Below are 19,634 nucleotides of genomic sequence, written 5' to 3' on the forward strand. Positions count from 1 at the left end.
TTTTAAAGATGGTGAACAAGTTAATTGGCAATTGTCCTTAAGTGGGTCAGACAGGGAATTGCACACAAATAAATTTAGTAAATGTCTTGAATGTGATCTTAGATTGTGCTCCCATGACACCTGAAAGCGAACAAATTGCTGAGGAGCTGAAAAAAAAGTCTTTATTAGACTGCGCTTGGAGTAATTTCATATTGACACTGAGTCAGTATAAACGTACCAGAAATTAAAAGTACCCATGAATTGTGAAGATGAAAGAATTTTTAATGTGTTGAGTACGCTTCTCATGCAATGCCAGGCTGAAGCTAGACTGGAAAACAAAAGCAAAACAATTTCATTATCAAGAAAATGTTCCACCTGCAAAAATATATGTGGGAACTAATTAATGCAAAAAAGGATGCCTCAATACTCTCATAAATTTGTAAACATCCGTATGCATAGTTATTGTACCCATTTCTCCAATTTTAACATACAAAGGGGACGTGGCTTTCAAACTGATGTTCACATTCTTCGGGAACTGTCTCTCTAATGATACATTTGATAAAGGCTTCAGTGTCCTGCACAAACAGCCCATAATGCCACGCTGTCTGAAGATGGCTGTCTGAAGAGTTACAGGACACTGCTTTCTTTTTTCTTTTAAATCAGCAAGCATAAACTTAGGGGCTTATGGCAGAGAGTAGTTCTCCAAGCTTTTTTATTCACAAGCACCACAAATGTACCTTTCAGGACATGCTATTGTTGGACACAGGCCACTTAACCAGACATTTCATTCTCCTGAAATTAATATCTGTACTCTTTATGCTATGTGTCCATTTGCATCTTAGAAAGACGCCTTCCTAGCACCAAGAATGAAGCCATTCTTTGATGTACATCAGAGTGCAATCAGTGATTCCTCACAGATCTGAGTGAATAACTAATTACTTCGGTCATACCAGTTCTGTCAACAGGGCACCATATGTTTGTGTACGCTTTCCAGTCCCTTCAATTAATTCTTTGGAAAATACACACATGGAAACCAATTTTCAAGCAGAGACTCCACTCAGTCTAGTTCCTATTGATTTACCATCTTTCATACTTTTCTTTTGTTGCCTTGAGTCACAGCCTAAAAGGGGACATATCCCATCTTATCTCTAAACTTTTTTTCTCCTAATTTGGTAACTTTCCAAGTAATACTTAAGTGAAAAAAACAGAACGTAAGTGTAAAACATTTGAAAAAATAGAACTACCTCTTTTCCCCTACTGTGCAGACATTTGGACTGGTTTCAGCACTGAACCTGAATGCCAAGTATCTTCCCTGTGGTTCCTCAACTATTTTTATCTCAGCACCATGATACTTTAATTTTCAAATGGATTTTAGTGGGCTCTAAAAGAGAAAACCTTGCACAAGATATAGTCATCAGAAATTACACAACTCTCATTCTTATTGCTTCCCTGTGCTATGTCCTGCTGGACTCCATGTAGCTCCAGTGGGAGAGCAAAGGAGTCAATACAATTAAAAACTTGGATAAATTTCACAAAGCTTGTGTACCTACAGCCAAGGTATTCTTTATTGTTCTTTGATGTCTCTTAGTTGCCCACAATGTGCTGAGTTTTAAATCTTTGAGAAAATTCCTAGATGGTGAGTAGCAGAATTAAAACCAAACTGTTCTTAAGGGAAATACCTATAGCCATTTGTCTAGTTCTTCTCTCATGTACTTTCTCCTCTATATTATGAGAGATCTTGTGTGGATTAGCTAAGCAATAAGATTTATTGGATTTTGTTTAAGGCTTGAAAGAGAGGACATCAAAGCCCATCATAAGCCTTTATTAACAATAAAATAATATAAACAGTCTTATTGCTCTGATGAGATTTGAACACTCCACCTTTGAAGGCTTCAGTCAGTGTGTCATGGTTAAAGCTTCGGAGTCTGGCAGTAGACAATGTAACCAAAAACACAGACCCAAATATTGCTTCTGAAAATCTTATATGCACTTTCATATTCTCAAACATCCCAAATAAGTGATGAGAAAGCTCCCAACCTGAAATATCACAATTATAGTTTGTCACACAGATGTGGGAAAAAAATCTAAAAAAAAAACCAAACAGGGGAAATATAAATGTAAACCTGCTTAATGCTTAACAAGAGTGTAAAAAACAATCAAATTATTTTTATCAGGTAGATTTTTGTGACTGTTCAATTCACATTTTGAAATGAGAAGAAACTTTGTATAGATTTTCCATATAATGACACATTCCTCCCCAAGGGGATGAAAAAATGGGAAGAAAACCACAATGAAACTCAAATTAACATGCAACATCAGTTTAATGATAAAAAGTCAAGTAGTATTCTGCAAAACAAAAGAAACATATGTATTTATATAAGGGAAATAAGACATTTAAAACATTTCAACTGAAAGACAGCAAGCAAGACTCTGCTTTTACTTAATTCCTGAATAAAACCCCTCCACTGATCATTTAAAAGTATAGCATTATACCAAGGCAAAGTGAAATGCAAAATCACAGATGCAAGGAGAGTCATCAAAAGCAGGAATTTCAAGAATAAGACATATGTTGGCCGTGTATCCAGACAGCACCTTGCTTCCCTCCCTCCTGTGCAGGAGGACATGAGGTTGCTCAGCCCCTCTGGAAACTCTGGCCAGCAGCTCCATCCTCAGTCCGACACCGGGCTTTGGGCTTCCTGGTCAATGCACTCACTGGACGTCCAGCCTGGCTCTAGCAGGGCAGGCACCTTCTGCCACAGTAACGGCCACCAAGGCCAGAGAGGCCAAAGCCCCCGGAGTTGATGGGCACTCCCTCAGCACTCAGGATGTTGCCAACAGCAGCAGATGCTGAGGATCCCACGGCGGTGTTCTGGGGGAAGGAGCTGAGGATGGGTCCAGGCAGGGTCACCACCACGGGAGAGGGCTGGATCACCACGCGGGAGTCCTGGCACTGCCTGACACAGGGCTCGTTGCAGCTGTTGGCAAGTGGGGTTGGGCCACAGGGACGGCACAGATCGTAGCAGGACATGGCTGTGGGTCGGAGGTGCACCTGGGAGAGAGGGCAGGGAAAGTACAGGCAGCATGTGAGGCACAGCCTGACAGGCGGCTCGACAAGAGAAAAGTCACAGCCTGGGGAGCAGGGACAGGCTTCATAGTGAGGAAGGGAGATTAAAGAGCCCTGGTCCCCAGGGGGACCCCTGCATAGAAAGAGCCATGCTCTCCAAAGGGGCTGTGAAAACGCACACAAGACCTTCTCCCACATCCCCACAGTGGAGAAAAAGGAGAAGAGACACAATGAGAGAGGGATAAAAAGCAAAGCTCTGAGTAACAGTTACAATGAAGCCAAGACTCAGCCAAGGTCAAAAGACAAAGAGGACAAGAGAAAGAGAAGAGGCAAAGGCGATTGCAGCTCACCTTGTTCACCAAGGAAGAGAAGGCAAGAGAAGTGGATGAGGGACTGTTCTGTGGCACTGGCTTTTATACTGGTCCAGACCGCCCCAGGCCCAGAGGCACCCTTTGTGCATGTAAGGTGTTTGCCAACAAGCTCATCTTCAATGCAAAGCGGCAGAATTACAGAAATGGGGACACTGCTTATGTTCTCTTCAATGCTGCCTTTCAATTTCCTTCTTCATAACATGCCCATTCAGCCACACAGACTCCTTTCAAGTGACAGTATTACAGGCTAAAATGTTTCCGAGGAAAATGACAGAGAATTAAAAGACGAATGATACCACTGCACGGCAACTGAGAAAGGAGTTGAGAGGTGCAGCCAAGAGTCCAGCCCAAGGGACTTCATGCTCAAGGAGGCTCATAAGGAAACCTTCAAAAGAACAGGAAGCATATATTCCTGCCATAAAGCTGAAGGAAGGGCTAAGGAGCTCAAATAGAGCCCTGGGTCAAAGGAGAGGGGCAGGGGGGAGACACTCCAGCTGAGGCTCAAAAGGGCCATTGGGCCTGCTGTTCCTGCACTCAGGCCACTGATGTGCAAGGAGAGGGTATCTCCTGTGCACCTGGGACACAGGGCACCAGCTCTGTCCATCACCACAATGCAGGGAAAGGACTTCTTCCTTCAGGAAAAGAAGCTTACATTCATTTCATAAGTGCAAAAATCCATCTTTTCTTCTAAGGCTCCTTTCAATTACATCCCTGGCCCAGAAAATCCACAGGAGGAGTCTCCCACCAGACCTTGATACTTCCACAGTCAGTGCATATGGCAAGAGTCTGCCCAAAGGCTCCAACGTCCTGCGACACCCAGCTCCCTCTGATCACGTGACACAGATGCTGCCTTCTCTACCTGGTACCGTCTTTTCACCCCACTATACTTCTCTTGTCAGCTCATTGTGGCTCAGGAGTGTTGATGGAGAGAGCATTTCCCCAGGGCCTTCCTGCACAGCAGGCAGTGGGGTGTTGCTGACAGCAGCCGTCTTACAGGGAAGACAGGGCTTTAGCTATGGGGAAAGGCACTGTAGGTGTTCCCAAGATGTATGGGACAGCACAAGAGGGGCCCCTCACTCTATGTGAAGCAGGGCAGGGGGCCATGGGGCAAAACATCACCTGTGGAGGACTAGCACATGTCGCAGTTATGGATAGGTGACTGCTTCTCTCCTCCATCCCTGTGTCAGAGGCAACCACCGCATGCCAGTTCAGTAGACCTCACCAATCACCTGCCAACACCACGGCTGAGAAAGATCACTTCCCTCATCTTGCATTTCAGGGCAGAAAGGCAGGAAGACACAATGGCCTAATCCTGGAGGGTTACATCCTTTCCTTCCTCCAGTGATCAGAGGACAGAGGGGGACTTGCTAAATGCCCTCACTGCAGTGTCATGGGTCACTGGTCATACAAACACACAAGCAGTGACTGTGCTGCAAACATTGATGAGTACTTCCAAAAGGGTTATGGGGGCTATAAAGAGATGGTTTGGGGGCAGAGGTGAAATCTTACAGTCCCCTGGGCATCTGTCACACATGTCTTGGAGCAATGAAAGGCATTACAAGGCTTTGCTGAGAGACATAAAAGTCTGTTGTTCAGGACAAAAGGACGTGGGTGACTTTCGGAACGCTATATCACATCTGAGGGATAGCCCCATCCAGGTGAACATTTCAGTGCGATTCCCCTCATCCAAAGACCCCAAGGAACATATGAGTCCACCACAAAATTTCAGTCCAGCCTTTGCAATCTATAACACCTCCTTTCCCCCTGGAGAGTTTGGCTGAGCATCCCAGGAAGGAAGGAACACAAGGAGACATCAAGCTACAATGCAACATAAATTTTAATGAGTCTAAAGAGAGAAACCAAGCAGTGCATGCTGGGAGGGACCCCGTCCAGGCTGCTACAAGGGCACCTGATAGTCAGGCACCCCTTCACAGACATGGACATGCATCTTCCTCCAAACACATGGGGAGATGGGGATGGGAAGGGCCCCTCTCTGTTTGCCTCAGGATGAACCGATGGCACAGGACAGCAGGAGACAACAGGGACTCATGATGCGGAGAAGAAAGTAGGAGAAGCAGAAGACATCAGCTGGCCATGTTCCCAGTCAGCACAGGCTGACACCTTGCTTCCCTCCCTCCTTTGCAGGAGGGCACAAGGGTGCTCAGACCCTCTGGAAACTCTGGTCAGCAACTCCATCCTCAGTCCAGCACCTGGCTTTTGCTTCCTGGTTGATGCACTCACTGGACATCCAGCCCGGCTCTTAGCAGGGCAGGCACCTTCTGCCACAGTAACGGCCACCAAGGCCAGAGAAGCCAAAGCCCCCGGAGTTGATGGGCACTCCCTCCTCACTCAGGATGTTTCCAACAGCAGCGGAGGTGGTGGATCCCACGGCGGTGTTCTGGGGGAAGGAGCTGAGGATGGGTCCGGGCAGGGTCACCACCACGGGAGAGGGCTGGATCACCACGCGGGAGTCCTGGCACTGCCTGACACAGGGCTCGTTGCAGCTGTTGGCAAGTGGGGTTGGGCCACAGGGACGGCACAGATCGTAGCAGGACATGGCTGTGGGTCGGAGGTACACCTGGGAGAGAGGGCAGGAAAAGCACAGGCAGCATGTGAGGCATAGCCTGACAGGCGGCTCGACAAGAGAAAAGGCACAGCCTGGGGAGAAGGGACAGCCTGCACAGGGACAAGATAGGATTGGGAGCCTCGGTCCTACCCTTCACCTGTAAAGAGAGCCCGACACTTGTTCCCACTCCCCCACAGTGTGGCAAAGAGAACTGAGATGCCTTGAGCAGGTTCAGGGACCACAGCTCTCAGCAAAAGCTTCAAAAGCAAAGACTCAGTTGAGGCCAGAAGACAGACAAAGCAGAAAGACAAGGAAAAGGTAAAGGCGGTTGCAGCTCACCTTGTTCACCAAGGAGGAGAAGGCAAGAGAAGTGGATGAGGGACTGTGCTGTGGCACTGGCTTTTATACTGGTCCAGACCGCCCCAGGCCCAGAGGCACCCTTTGCGCATGTAATGTGTTTACCAACAAGCTCATCTTGCATGCAAAGCAGCACAATTACAGAAATGGGGACACTGCTTATGTTCCCTGCAACGCTGCCTTTTCATTTCCCTGTTCATGACATGCCCCTTCAGCCACACGGGCTCCTTTCAAGTGACAGTATTAGAGGCCAAAGCCTTTCCAGGGGAAATGACACGTCAGCACAGGCAGATGATGCACCACTGATGAGGATTGTCCCACCTCGCCAGTTAATGCCAGTCTCTTGCCTTCCAGGGCCTCACATTAAAGTGTTTCCTGATGAATGGGGAGGTCTCCACATAACCCTGAGGCTTCAGCTTGGACATCCACAGGCAAGGGTCGGCACCATCAGTCGCTCTCTCTCATGCTCTGCTCACTCACACTGTATTAGGCATCGCCTTTCCAGCCAGGGCACTTCTGCCTTGGGTTTTACTTTAGACTCTCTCTCTGAGATTGAGCTTTGATCTCGGTGGAAATTTGCCTGACTCTTTTGCCATCTTCCTTCCCTCCTCCATCCCCACCTGCCTTAAGCAGCAGACTACCAGTGGTTAAGAATGAAGGCTATTCCCCTCCCAGCACCCTTTGCTGGAGACCTCAGGCAAAGTTGGAGCCACTCCAGTGACCAAGACACATGCTGACCAACCCATACACATCCTCCTTCCTGCCTGTGTCTTTGGCACAACTTCTGCTTTGGCCCTCCAGCCTGCTGGCACACCAGGCATGAGCAGGTACTCAGCAGAATTCACACAGGACACCCAACCTTGCTCAGCAGCAAGCAGGACCCATCAGTCTTTGCAAGGAGAGTCAGAGGAACATGCCACAGGAGGTGCCTCCTACTCTCCCTGAAGCAGGACCAGCGCAGCAGGACCAAAGCAATGCCCGTGGAGGGCAAGGGCATGGGAAGGAGGGACTGAGAACAGAGCTGGCGGGGTACCACTCCCTCAGTCTCCTCCGTCTGAGGCCTGGTTGGAGGGAGAAAAGGATCACTGCTTGGCACCTCCCCAGGCACAGCCTGCACAGCAGCTGAGTGGGGTCTCTGGAGGAATTGCTGCACGTCTCCCCCACAATCACTTCCCTTCAAGACACAGTGGCATACGCGGAAGGACTCCGCGACACTTAATGCTTTTGATCACACAACTGTTCCGCTGGGGGAAAAAGTGCGTTTCCCGCACCCTTCCAGACCCCTGCAGTGTTTACAGGACATGTCACCAATACCACCCATCACTTTCACTTGAGGGAGGACAAGCCCGGTGTGTCCATCCCCCTTCCCTCCCCATTTTACACACCCATGATCAACCCATCCCCATTGTGCTAAAATCTATCAGAGGGCTTGCATCTCCCTTTACACACTTGCCCTGGATACCACCTGCCCCTTCAACTCCTTTGGGACTCCCTCCCATTCCAGGGTGTGGAAGAAGTGTTTGGAGGAGGGAAAGTCAAGGACACATTGCGGGTAGTAATGTGCAACCAGAGCCTGGGTCAGGTGGGTGTTAACCTACACAGAAATGTCTCCCAGCAGGTCAAAGGCCTGCCTCATCAACTAGAAGCCAGTCACCAACTCCGCTTGCTGCTCACTTGTCCCTTGGTGGAGCTCCTGGACACCCTTTGCCTACTCAGACAATACCACACAGACCTCCAATGACCCATCTCTCCTCCAGTGACCATAGATCTTGATGGTACTCAGCTCCTACAGGCACAACAAAGTGCCACATTGGCCCTTACCCGCCCACCCCTTTCCCTCCAGGGCATCCCATTTTCCCCTGGACACCTTGGCTGGGCATCCCAGGAGGGAAGGAACACAAGGAGACATCAAGCTACAATGCAACATAAATTTTAATGAGTCTAAAGAGAGAAACCAAGCAGTGCATGCTGGGAGGGACCCCGTCCAGGCTGCTACAAGGGCACCTGATAGTCAGGCACCACTTCACAGCCATGGACACGCATCTTCCTCCACACACATGGGGAGATGGGGATAGGAAGGGCCCCTCTCTGCTTGCCTTGGGATGAACCCATGGCACAGGACAGCAGGAGACAACAGGGACTCATGATGCGGAGAAGAAAGCAGGAGAAGTAGAAGACATCGGCTGGCTGTGTTTCCAGCCAGCACAGGCTGACACCTTGCTTCCCTCCTTCCTTTGCAGGAGGGCACGAGGGTGTTCAGCCCATCTGGAAACTCTGGCCAGCAACTCCATCCTCAGTCCGACACCTGGCTTTGGGATTCCTGGTCGATGCACTCACTGGACATCCAGCCCGGCTCTTAGCAGGGCAGGCACCTTCTGCCACAGTAACGGCCACCAAGGCCAGAGAGGCCAAAGCCCCCGGAGTTGATGGGCACTCCCTCCTCACTCAGGATGTTTCCAACAGCAGCGGAGGTGGTGGATCCCACGGCGGTGTTCTGGGGGAAGGAGCTGAGGATGGGTCCGGGCAGGGTCACCACCACGGGAGAGGGCTGGATCACCACGCGGGAGTCCTGGCACTGCCTGACACAGGGCTCGTTGCAGCTGTTGGCAAGTGGGGTTGGGCCACAGGGACGGCACAGATCGTAGCAGGACATGGCTGTGGGTCAAAGGTGCACCTGGGAGACAGGGTAGGGAAAGTACAGGCAGCATGTGAGGCACAGCCTGACAGGCGGCTCGGCAAGAGAAAAGGCACAGCCTGGGGAGAAGGGACAGGCTTCATAGCGAGGATGGGAGATTAAAGAGCCCTGGTCCCCAGGGGGACCCCTGCATAGAAAGCCCAAGACCTTCTCCCACCTGCCATGGTGTTGGCAAGGAGCTGAGAGTCAGGAACACAACCAAAGTGAGAGGGTCTATGCAAAAGCTATAGCGAGCCCAGAAGACAAGGAGGAGAACAAGAGAAAGAGAAGAGTGGGGCAAGGCGGTTGCAGCTCACCTTGTTCACCAAGGAGGAGAAGGCAAGAGAAGTGGATGATGGACCGTGCTGTGGCACTGGCTTTTATACTGGTCCAGACCGCCCCAGGCCTAGAGGCACCCATTGCGCATATAATGTGTTTACCAACAAGCTCATATTTTATGGAAAGCAGCACAATTAAAGAAATGGGGTAGTTGTTTATTTTCCTGCAAAGCTGCCTTTTCATTTCCCTGTCCATGACAGGCCCCTTCAGCCACACGGGCTCCTTTCAAGTGACAGTATTAGAGGCCAATGTATTTCCGGGGAAATGACACAGCGCTGAAGGGAGAAGATGAAGGCAAAGAGAAGGAGATGGCCAATCTGGTCACGTGATGCCAGCCTCTCACCCTCCCAGGGCGTCTTTTGAGGTTTTCTCCTAACATCTGTGACCTCATTTCCCTCCAAACCTGTCACTGAAGCCAGACTTCCAACAAGGTTCCTATGCGAGGACTAGCCACATCCTCAGCTTTGCCTACAGACGTGCTCAGGCTGTGTCAGGCACCAGCTTTCCAAGCATGTCAGCTCTGCCCTTCTGTGAGATTGAGCGCTGGTCTCCAGAGAAATAAGCATGGGTGTTTTCCTTCTCACCCCCATCAGCAGCATCTAGAAGTCCCCAGTCACCAGCACACACGTGTTTCCGAAAGAAGGACGCTGCTCTGCCACAACCACCTATTGCTTCACCGCTCCTGTTAAACTGAGATGGAGAGTCCCCCTCTTCAAACAAAGGCACGTGCCGGGGACCAAACACATCTGCTTTCCTCCTCCCCATGGTCCATGCCTCAACTTCTGCTTTGGCTCCACATACTGATGGGAGAGGACACACATTTCCAAACACTCAGCAAGATTTTCATGCAACATATCACCCTCCACATAAACAAGCAGGGGCTGGCAGTGCCAGCAAGGACAGTCTGGAGAGCAGCAGATGTCAGGATCTCCCCTGGGGTGCATGCCAGAGGGAAGACTCAATGCTCTACACAGCATTTCCTGGGGCAGAAGAGGAGCTGAATGTCCCCAAGAGGAATGACAGTCCTGCTGGGGGCACCAGCCGCATTCCTCTGACACCCCAGCTGGGTTCTCCTTGCCAAGGGTGGACAAAACTCCTTCCACAATTAGGATGGGACTGCATTGGAGACAGCCAAATCTCTAATCACAGAGGCCCAGCACAAAGTCCTCATTTAATTTGATGAAGAAAGCCTAGAAGCCGCATTATATTAACCTGGTGATGACAATAAAAGTCCATCCAAAGAGAAATGCTGTCAGGGCTCATTGTGAGCCAGCTTCTCCCTGCTGGATGGAGCCAGGAGATGAGCATGATTACAAGGCCAGGAGGGCAGCAGCCTCACCAGCAATGGCCCCGGTGACGCTACCCAAGCAAAAACATGCAGAGACAGGAGACAGGGGCAGCCCAACTGTCAAGTTCATGGTGATGAAGCAGGACAGACATCCAGCAGGGCAGTCAGCCCACAGGTCAGGAGCAGATCCAGGGATTGGAATCCTGGTGAACAGAGCCCACTGATTGCTCACCAGGGCCATAATAATGCAACAGAGTCAAGGAGAGGCTGGGAATTCGGTGGGCAACTTAGGACTTGGGTCAATAGGAACCAACAGGTCAGGCATAAGGAAACCTGCAAGAAGAACAGAAGGCATACACTCCTGCCACAAAGCTGAAGGAAGGGCTAAGGGCTCAGGACAGAGTTCAAATAGAGCCCTGGGTCAAAGGGGAGGGGCAGGGGGGAGACACTCCAGCTGAGGCTCAAAAGGGCCATTGGGCCTGCTGTTCCTGCACTCAGGCCACTGATGTGCAAGGAGAGGGTATCTCCTGTGCACCTGGGACACAGGGCACCAGCTCTGTCCATCACCACAATGCAGGGAAAGGACTTCTTCCTTCAGGAAAAGAAGCTTACATTCATTTCATAAGTGCAAAAATCCATCTTTTCTTCTAAGGCTCCTTTCAATTACATCCCTGGCCCAGAAAATCCACAGGAGGAGTCTCCCACCAGACCTTGATACTTCCACAGTCAGTGCATATGGCAAGAGTCTGCCCAAAGGCTCCAACGTCCTGCGACACCCAGCTCCCTCTGATCACGTGACACAGATGCTGCCTTCTCTACCTGGTACCGTCTTTTCACCCCACTATACTTCTCTTGTCAGCTCATTGTGGCTCAGGAGTGTTGATGGAGAGAGCATTTCCCCAGGGCCTTCCTGCACAGCAGGCAGTGGGGTGTTGCTGACAGCAGCCGTCTTACAGGGAAGACAGGGCTTTAGCTATGGGGAAAGGCACTGTAGGTGTTCCCAAGATGTATGGGACAGCACAAGAGGGGCCCCTCACTCTATGTGAAGCAGGGCAGGGGGCCATGGGGCAAAACATCACCTGTGGAGGACTAGCACATGTCGGAGGAAGGGATAGGCGGCTTGTCCCCTGTGGAAGGAACAACCACCATGTCCCAGTGGAGTTTACCACGCCATTTACATCCCAACTCCACTCACAAGCAATGTCACTTCCCTCCCTGATGTGGGTGGTCTTGCCGTCCAGGGCAGAAAGGCAGGAAGACACAATGGCTGCATCCTGGAAAGTTTCTTTTTATCCTTCCTCCAGTGAGCAGAGGGCAGAGAGAGACTTGCTAAATGCCCTCACCTCAGTGTCATGGGCCACTGGCCGTATGATCTCCCAAGCAGCGACTGTGCAGCTCAGCCAACATCGATGAGTACTTCCAAAAGGGCTCTGGGGTCTGAAGTGTTATAGTTCCTTGGACATCTGTCAACACACCAGAGATGTCTCAGAGCCATGGAAAGCACCTCAGGGGGTTGCGAAGAAACACAAAATCTGTTGTTCAGGACAAAAGGATGAGGGTGACTTTGGGAACACTAAATCACATGCACAGAACAGTGCAGTCCTGGTGAGCATTTTAGACAGACACTCGCTGCCAATCCCCAAAGAATGATGCAAATGCAACACAACCCTTCAGCCACACCTTTCCCTTGTATAGCATCTCATTTCCCCCTGGATGTCTTCACTGGGCATCCCAGGAGGGAAGAAACACAAGGAGACATCAAGCTACAATGCAGCATAAATTTTATTGAGTCTAAAGAGAGAAACCAAGCAGTGCATGCTGGGAGGGACCCCGTCCAGGCTGCTACAAGGGCACCTGACAGTCAGGCACCCCTTCACAGCCATGGGATACACATCTTCCTCCCACACATGGGGAGATGGGAATAGGAAGGGCCCCTCTCTGCTTGCCTCGGGATGAACCCATGGCACAGGACAGCAGGAGACAACAGGGACTCGTGATGCGGAGAAGAAAGCAGGAGAAGCAGAAGACATCAGCTGGCCATGTTTCCAGTCAGCACAGGCTGGCACCTTGCTTCCCTCCCTCCTGTGCAGGAGGGCACGAGGGTTCTCAGCCCATCTGGAAACTCTGGCCAGCAGCTCCATCCTCAGTCCGACACTGGGCTTTGGCTTCCTGGTCGATGCACTCACTGGGTATCCATCCTGGCTCTAGCAGGGCAGGCACCTTCTGCCACAGTAACGGCCACCAAGGCCAGAGAGGCCAAAGCCCCCGGAGTTGATGGGCACTCCCTCCTCACTCAGGATGTTTCCAACAGCAGCGGAGGTGGTGGATCCCACGGCGGTGTTCTGGGGGAAGGAGCTGAGGATGGGTCCGGGCAGGGTCACCACCACGGGAGAGGGCTGGATCACCACGCGGGAGTCCTGGCACTGCCTGACACAGGGCTCGTTGCAGCTGTTGGCAAGTGGGGTTGGGCCACAGGGACGGCACAGATCGTAGCAGGACATGGCTGTGGGTCGGAGGTACACCTGGGAGAGAGGGCAGGAAAAGCACAGGCAGCATGTGAGGCATAGCCTGACAGGCGGCTCGACAAGAGAAAAGGCACAGCCTTGGGAGAAGGGACAGCCTGCACAGGGACAAGAGAGGATTGGGAGCCTCGGTCCTACCCTTCACCTGTAAAGAGAGCCCGACACTTGTTCCCACTCCCCCACAGTGTGGCAAAGAGAACTGAGATGCCTTGAGCAGGTTCAGGGACCACAGCTCTCAGCAAAAGCTTCAAAAGCAAAGACTCAGTTGAGGCCAGAAGACAGACAAAGCAGAAAGACAAGGAAAAGGTAAAGGCGGTTGCAGCTCACCTTGTTCACCAAGGAGGAGAAGGCAAGAGAAGTGGATGAGGGACTGTGCTGTGGCACTGGCTTTTATACTGGTCCAGACCGCCCCAGGCCCAGAGGCACCCTTTGCGCATGTAATGTGTTTACCAACAAGCTCATCTTGCATGCAAAGCAGCACAATTACAGAAATGGGGACACTGCTTATGTTCCCTGCAACGCTGCCTTTTCATTTCCCTGTTCATGACATGCCCCTTCAGCCACACGGGCTCCTTTCAAGTGACAGTATTAGAGGCCAAAGCCTTTCCAGGGGAAATGACACGTCAGCACAGGCAGATGATGCACCACTGATGAGGATTGTCCCACCTCGCCAGTTAATGCCAGTCTCTTGCCTTCCAGGGCCTCACATTAAAGTGTTTCCTGATGAATGGGGAGGTCTCCACATAACCCTGAGGCTTCAGCTTGGACATCCACAGGCAAGGGTCGGCACCATCAGTCGCTCTCTCTCATGCTCTGCTCACTCACACTGTATTAGGCATCGCCTTTCCAGCCAGGGCACTTCTGCCTTGGGTTTTACTTTAGACTCTCTCTCTGAGATTGAGCTTTGATCTCGGTGGAAATTTGCCTGACTCTTTTGCCATCTTCCTTCCCTCCTCCATCCCCACCTGCCTTAAGCAGCAGACTACCAGTGGTTAAGAATGAAGGCTATTCCCCTCCCAGCACCCTTTGCTGGAGACCTCAGGCAAAGTTGGAGCCACTCCAGTGACCAAGACACATGCTGACCAACCCATACACATCCTCCTTCCTGCCTGTGTCTTTGGCACAACTTCTGCTTTGGCCCTCCAGCCTGCTGGCACACCAGGCATGAGCAGGTACTCAGCAGAATTCACACAGGACACCCAACCTTGCTCAGCAGCAAGCAGGACCCATCAGTCTTTGCAAGGAGAGTCAGAGGAACATGCCACAGGAGGTGCCTCCTACTCTCCCTGAAGCAGGACCAGCGCAGCAGGACCAAAGCAATGCCCGTGGAGGGCAAGGGCATGGGAAGGAGGGACTGAGAACAGAGCTGGCGGGGTACCACTCCCTCAGTCTCCTCCGTCTGAGGCCTGGTTGGAGGGAGAAAAGGATCACTGCTTGGCACCTCCCCAGGCACAGCCTGCACAGCAGCTGAGTGGGGTCTCTGGAGGAATTGCTGCACGTCTCCCCCACAATCACTTCCCTTCAAGACACAGTGGCATACGCGGAAGGACTCCGCGACACTTAATGCTTTTGATCACACAACTGTTCCGCTGGGGGAAAAAGTGCGTTTCCCGCACCCTTCCAGACCCCTGCAGTGTTTACAGGACATGTCACCAATACCACCCATCACTTTCACTTGAGGGAGGACAAGCCCGGTGTGTCCATCCCCCTTCCCTCCCCATTTTACACACCCATGATCAACCCATCCCCATTGTGCTAAAATCTATCAGAGGGCTTGCATCTCCCTTTACACACTTGCCCTGGATACCACCTGCCCCTTCAACTCCTTTGGGACTCCCTCCCATTCCAGGGTGTGGAAGAAGTGTTTGGAGGAGGGAAAGTCAAGGACACATTGCGGGTAGTAATGTGCAACCTGAGTCTGGGTCAGGTGGGTCTTAGCCTGCACAGAAAAGTCTCCCATCAGGTCAAAGGCTTGCCTCATCGCTTGTTGTTCACATGTCCCTTGGTGGAGCTCCTGGACACCCTTTGCCTACTCAGACAATACCACACAGACCTCCAATGACCCATCTCTCTTCCAGTGACCATAGATCTTGGTGGTACTCAGCTCCTACAGGCACAACAAGGTGCCACATTGGCCCTTACCCGCCCACCCCTTTCCCTCCAGGGCATCCCATTTTCCCCTGGACACCTTGGCTGGGCATCCCAGGAGGGAAGGAACACAAGGAGACATCAAGCTACAATGCAACATAAATTTTAATGAGTCTAAAGAGAGAAACCAAGCAGTGCATGCTGGGAGGGACCCCGTCCAGGCTGCTACAATGGCACCTGACAGTCAGGCACCCCTTCACAGCCATGGGACATGCGTCTTACTCCCACACACATGGGGAGATGGGCATGAGCAGGGCCCCTCTCTGCTTGCCTCACGATGAACACATGGCACAGGAGAAGAAGAATCAACAGAGACTCATTATACAGAGAAGAAATCAGAGAAGAAGAAAACATCAGTTGGCCGTGTTTCCAACCAGCACAGACTGACACCTTGCTTCCCTCCCTCCTGTGCAGGAGGGCACGAGGGTGCTCAGACCCTCTGGAAACTCTGGCCAGCAACTCCGTCCTCAGTCCAGCACCTGGCTTTTGCTTCCTGGTCGATGCACTCACTGGACATCCAGCCCGGCTCTTAGCAGGGCAGGCACCTTCTGCCACAGTAACGGCCACCAAGGCCAGAGAGGCCAAAGCCCCCGGAGTTGATGGGCACTCCGTCCTCACTCAGGATGTTTCCAACAGCAGCGGAGGTGGTGGATCCCACGGCGGTGTTCTGGGGGAAGGAGCTGAGGATGGGTCCGGGCAGGGTCACCACCACGGGAGAGGGCTGGATCACCACGCGGGAGTCCTGGCACTGCCTGACACAGGGCTCGTTGCAGCTGTTGGCAAGTGGGGTTGGGCCACAGGGACGGCACAGATCGTAGCAGGACATGGCTGTGGGTCGGAGGTGCACCTGGGAGAGAGGGCAGGGAAAGTACAGGCAGCATGTGAGGCACAGCCTGACAGGCGGCTCGGCAAGAGAAAAGGCACAGCCTGGGGAGAAGGGACAGGCTTCATAGCGAGGATGGGAGATTAAAGAGCCCTGGTCCCCAGGGGGACCCCTGCATAGAAAGCCCAAGACCTTCTCCCACCTGCCATGGTGTTGGCAAGGAGCTGAGAGTCAGGAACACAACCAAAGTGAGAGGGTCTATGCAAAAGCTATAGCGAGCCCAGAAGACAAGGAGGAGAACAAGAGAAAGAGAAGAGTGGGGCAAGGCGGTTGCAGCTCACCTTGTTCACCAAGGAGGAGAAGGCAAGAGAAGTGGATGATGGACCGTGCTGTGGCACTGGCTTTTATACTGGTCCAGACCGCCCCAGGCCTAGAGGCACCCATTGTGCATATAATGTGTTTACCAACAAGCTCATATTTTATGGAAAGCAGCACAATTAAAGAAATGGGGTTGTTGTTTATTTTCCTGCAAAGCTGCCTTTTCATTTCCCTGTCCATGACAGGCCCCTTCAGCCACACGGGCTCCTTTCAAGTGACAGTATTAGAGGCCAATGTATTTCCGGGGAAATGACACAGCGCTGAAGGGAGAAGATGAAGGCAAAGAGAAGGAGATGGCCAATCTGGTCACGTGATGCCAGCCTCTCTCCCTCCCAGGGCGTCTTTTGAGGTTTTCTCCTAACATCTGTGACCTCATTTCCCTCCAAACCTGTCACTGAAGCCAGACTTCCAACAAGGTTCCTATGCGAGGACTAGCCACATCCTCAGCTTTGCCTACAGACGTGCTCAGGCTGTGTCAGGCACCAGCTTTCCAAGCCTGTCAGCTCTGCCCTTCTGTGAGATTGAGCGCTGATCTCCAGAGAAATAAGCATGGGTGTTTTCCTTCTCACCCCCATCAGCAGCATCTAGAAGTCCCCAGTCACCAGCACACACGTGTTTCCGAAAGAAGGACGCTGCTCTGCCACAACCACCTATTGCTTCACCGCTCCTGTTAAACTGAGATGGAGAGTCCCCCTCTTCAAACAAAGGCACGTGCCGGGGACCAAACACATCTGCTTTCCTCCTCCCCATGGTCCATGCCTCAACTTCTGCTTTGGCTCCACATACTGATGGGAGAGGACACACATTTCCAAACACTCAGCAAGATTTTCATGCAACATATCACCCTCCACATAAACAAGCAGGGGCTGGCAGTGCCAGCAAGGACAGTCTGGAGAGCAGCAGATGTCAGGATCTCCCCTGGGGTGCATGCCAGGGGGAAGACTCAATGCTCTACACAGCATTTCCTGGGGCAGAAGAGGAGCTGAATGTCCCCAAGAGGAATGACAGTCCTGCTGGGGGCACCAGCCGCATTCCTCTGACACCCCAGCTGGGTTCTCCTTGCCAAGGGTGGACAAAACTCCTTCCACAATTAGGATGGGACTGCATTGGAGACAGCCAAATCTCTAATCACAGAGGCCCAGCACAAAGTCCTCATTTAATTTGATGAAGAAAGCCTAGAAGCCGCATTATATTAACCTGGTGATGACAATAAAAGTCCATCCAAAGAGAAATGCTGTCAGGGCTCATTGTGAGCCAGCTTCTCCCTGCTGGATGGAGCCAGGAGATGAGCATGATTACAAGGCCAGGAGGGCAGCAGCCTCACCAGCAATGGCCCCGGTGACGCTACCCAAGCAAAAACATGCAGAGACAGGAGACAGGGGCAGCCCAGAGTCCAGTTCAACTGTCAAGTTCATGGTGATGAAGCAGGACAGACATCCAGCAGGGCAGTCAGCCCACAGGTCAGGAGCAGATCCAGGGATTGGAATCCTGGTGAACAGAGCCCACTGATTGCTCACCAGGGCCATAATAATGCAACAGAGTCAAGGAGAGGCTGGGAATTCGGTGGGCAACTTAGGACTTGGGTCAATAGGAACCAACAGGTCAGGCATAAGGAAACCTGCAAGAAGAACAGAAGGCATACACTCCTGCCACAAAGCTGAAGGAAGGGCTAAGGGCTCAGGACAGAGTTCAAATAGAGCCCTGGGTCAAAGGGGAGGGGCAGGGGGGAGACACTCCAGCTGAGGCTCAAAAGGGCCATTGGGCCTGCTGTTCCTGCACTCAGGCCACTGATGTGCAAGGAGAGGGTATCTCCTGTGCACCTGGGACACAGGGCACCAGCTCTGTCCATCACCACAATGCAGGGAAAGGACTTCTTCCTTCAGGAAAAGAAGCTTACATTCATTTCATAAGTGCAAAAATCCATCTTTTCTTCTAAGGCTCCTTTCAATTACATCCCTGGCCCAGAAAATCCACAGGAGGAGTCTCCCACCAGACCTTGATACTTCCACAGTCAGTGCATATGGCAAGAGTCTGCCCAAAGGCTCCAACGTCCTGCGACACCCAGCTCCCTCTGATCACGTGACACAGATGCTGCCTTCTCTACCTGGTACCGTCTTTTCACCCCACTATACTTCTCTTGTCAGCTCATTGTGGCTCAGGAGTGTTGATGGAGAGAGCATTTCCCCAGGGCCTTCCTGCACAGCAGGCAGTGGGGTGTTGCTGACAGCAGCCGTCTTACAGGGAAGACAGGGCTTTAGCTATGGGGAAAGGCACTGTAGGTGTTCCCAAGATGTATGGGACAGCACAAGAGGGGCCCCTCACTCTATGTGAAGCAGGGCAGGGGGCCATGGGGCAAAACATCACCTGTGGAGGACTAGCACATGTCGGAGGAAGGGATAGGCGGCTTGTCCCCTGTGGAAGGAACAACCACCATGTCCCAGTGGAGTTTACCACGCCATTTACATCCCAACTCCACTCACAAGCAATGTCACTTCCCTCCCTGATGTGGGTGGTCTTGCCGTCCAGGGCAGAAAGGCAGGAAGACACAATGGCTGCATCCTGGAAAGTTTCTTTTTATCCTTCCTCCAGTGAGCAGAGGGCAGAGAGAGACTTGCTAAATGCCCTCACCTCAGTGTCATGGGCCACTGGCCGTATGATCTCCCAAGCAGCGACTGTGCAGCTCAGCCAACATCGATGAGTACTTCCAAAAGGGCTCTGGGGTCTGAAGTGTTATAGTTCCTTGGACATCTGTCAACACACCAGAGATGTCTCAGAGCCATGGAAAGCACCTCAGGGGGTTGCGAAGAAACACAAAATCTGTTGTTCAGGACAAAAGGATGAGGGTGACTTTGGGAACACTAAATCACATGCACAGAACAGTGCAGTCCTGGTGAGCATTTTAGACAGACACTCGCTGCCAATCCCCAAAGAATGATGCAAATGCAACACAACCCTTCAGCCACACCTTTCCCTTGTATAGCATCTCATTTCCCCCTGGATGTCTTCACTGGGCATCCCAGGAGGGAAGAAACACAAGGAGACATCAAGCTACAATGCAGCATAAATTTTATTGAGTCTAAAGAGAGAAACCAAGCAGTGCATGCTGGGAGGGACCCCGTCCAGGC

The 19,634-nt window shown here is 51.7% G+C and overlaps 5 pseudogenes; all 5 read right to left on the minus strand.

Annotated features, from left to right (window-relative positions):
• Positions 1–2,710: 2,710 nt before the first annotated feature.
• Positions 2,711–3,503, minus strand: LOC141936442 (feather beta keratin-like; annotated as a pseudogene).
• A 2,171-nt stretch (positions 3,504–5,674) lies between these two features.
• On the minus strand, positions 5,675–6,429 carry LOC141936443 (feather beta keratin-like; annotated as a pseudogene).
• A 2,264-nt stretch (positions 6,430–8,693) lies between these two features.
• Positions 8,694–9,438, minus strand: LOC141936232 (feather beta keratin-like; annotated as a pseudogene).
• A 3,404-nt stretch (positions 9,439–12,842) lies between these two features.
• Positions 12,843–13,597, minus strand: LOC141936223 (feather beta keratin-like; annotated as a pseudogene).
• A 2,240-nt stretch (positions 13,598–15,837) lies between these two features.
• On the minus strand, positions 15,838–16,582 carry LOC141936230 (feather beta keratin-like; annotated as a pseudogene).
• Between the last annotated feature and the right edge of the window lie 3,052 nt (positions 16,583–19,634).

The sequence above is a fragment of the Strix uralensis genome, chromosome 32 (assembly GCF_047716275.1).
Source record: "Strix uralensis isolate ZFMK-TIS-50842 chromosome 32, bStrUra1, whole genome shotgun sequence".
Taxonomy (NCBI): Eukaryota; Metazoa; Chordata; class Aves; order Strigiformes; family Strigidae; genus Strix; species Strix uralensis.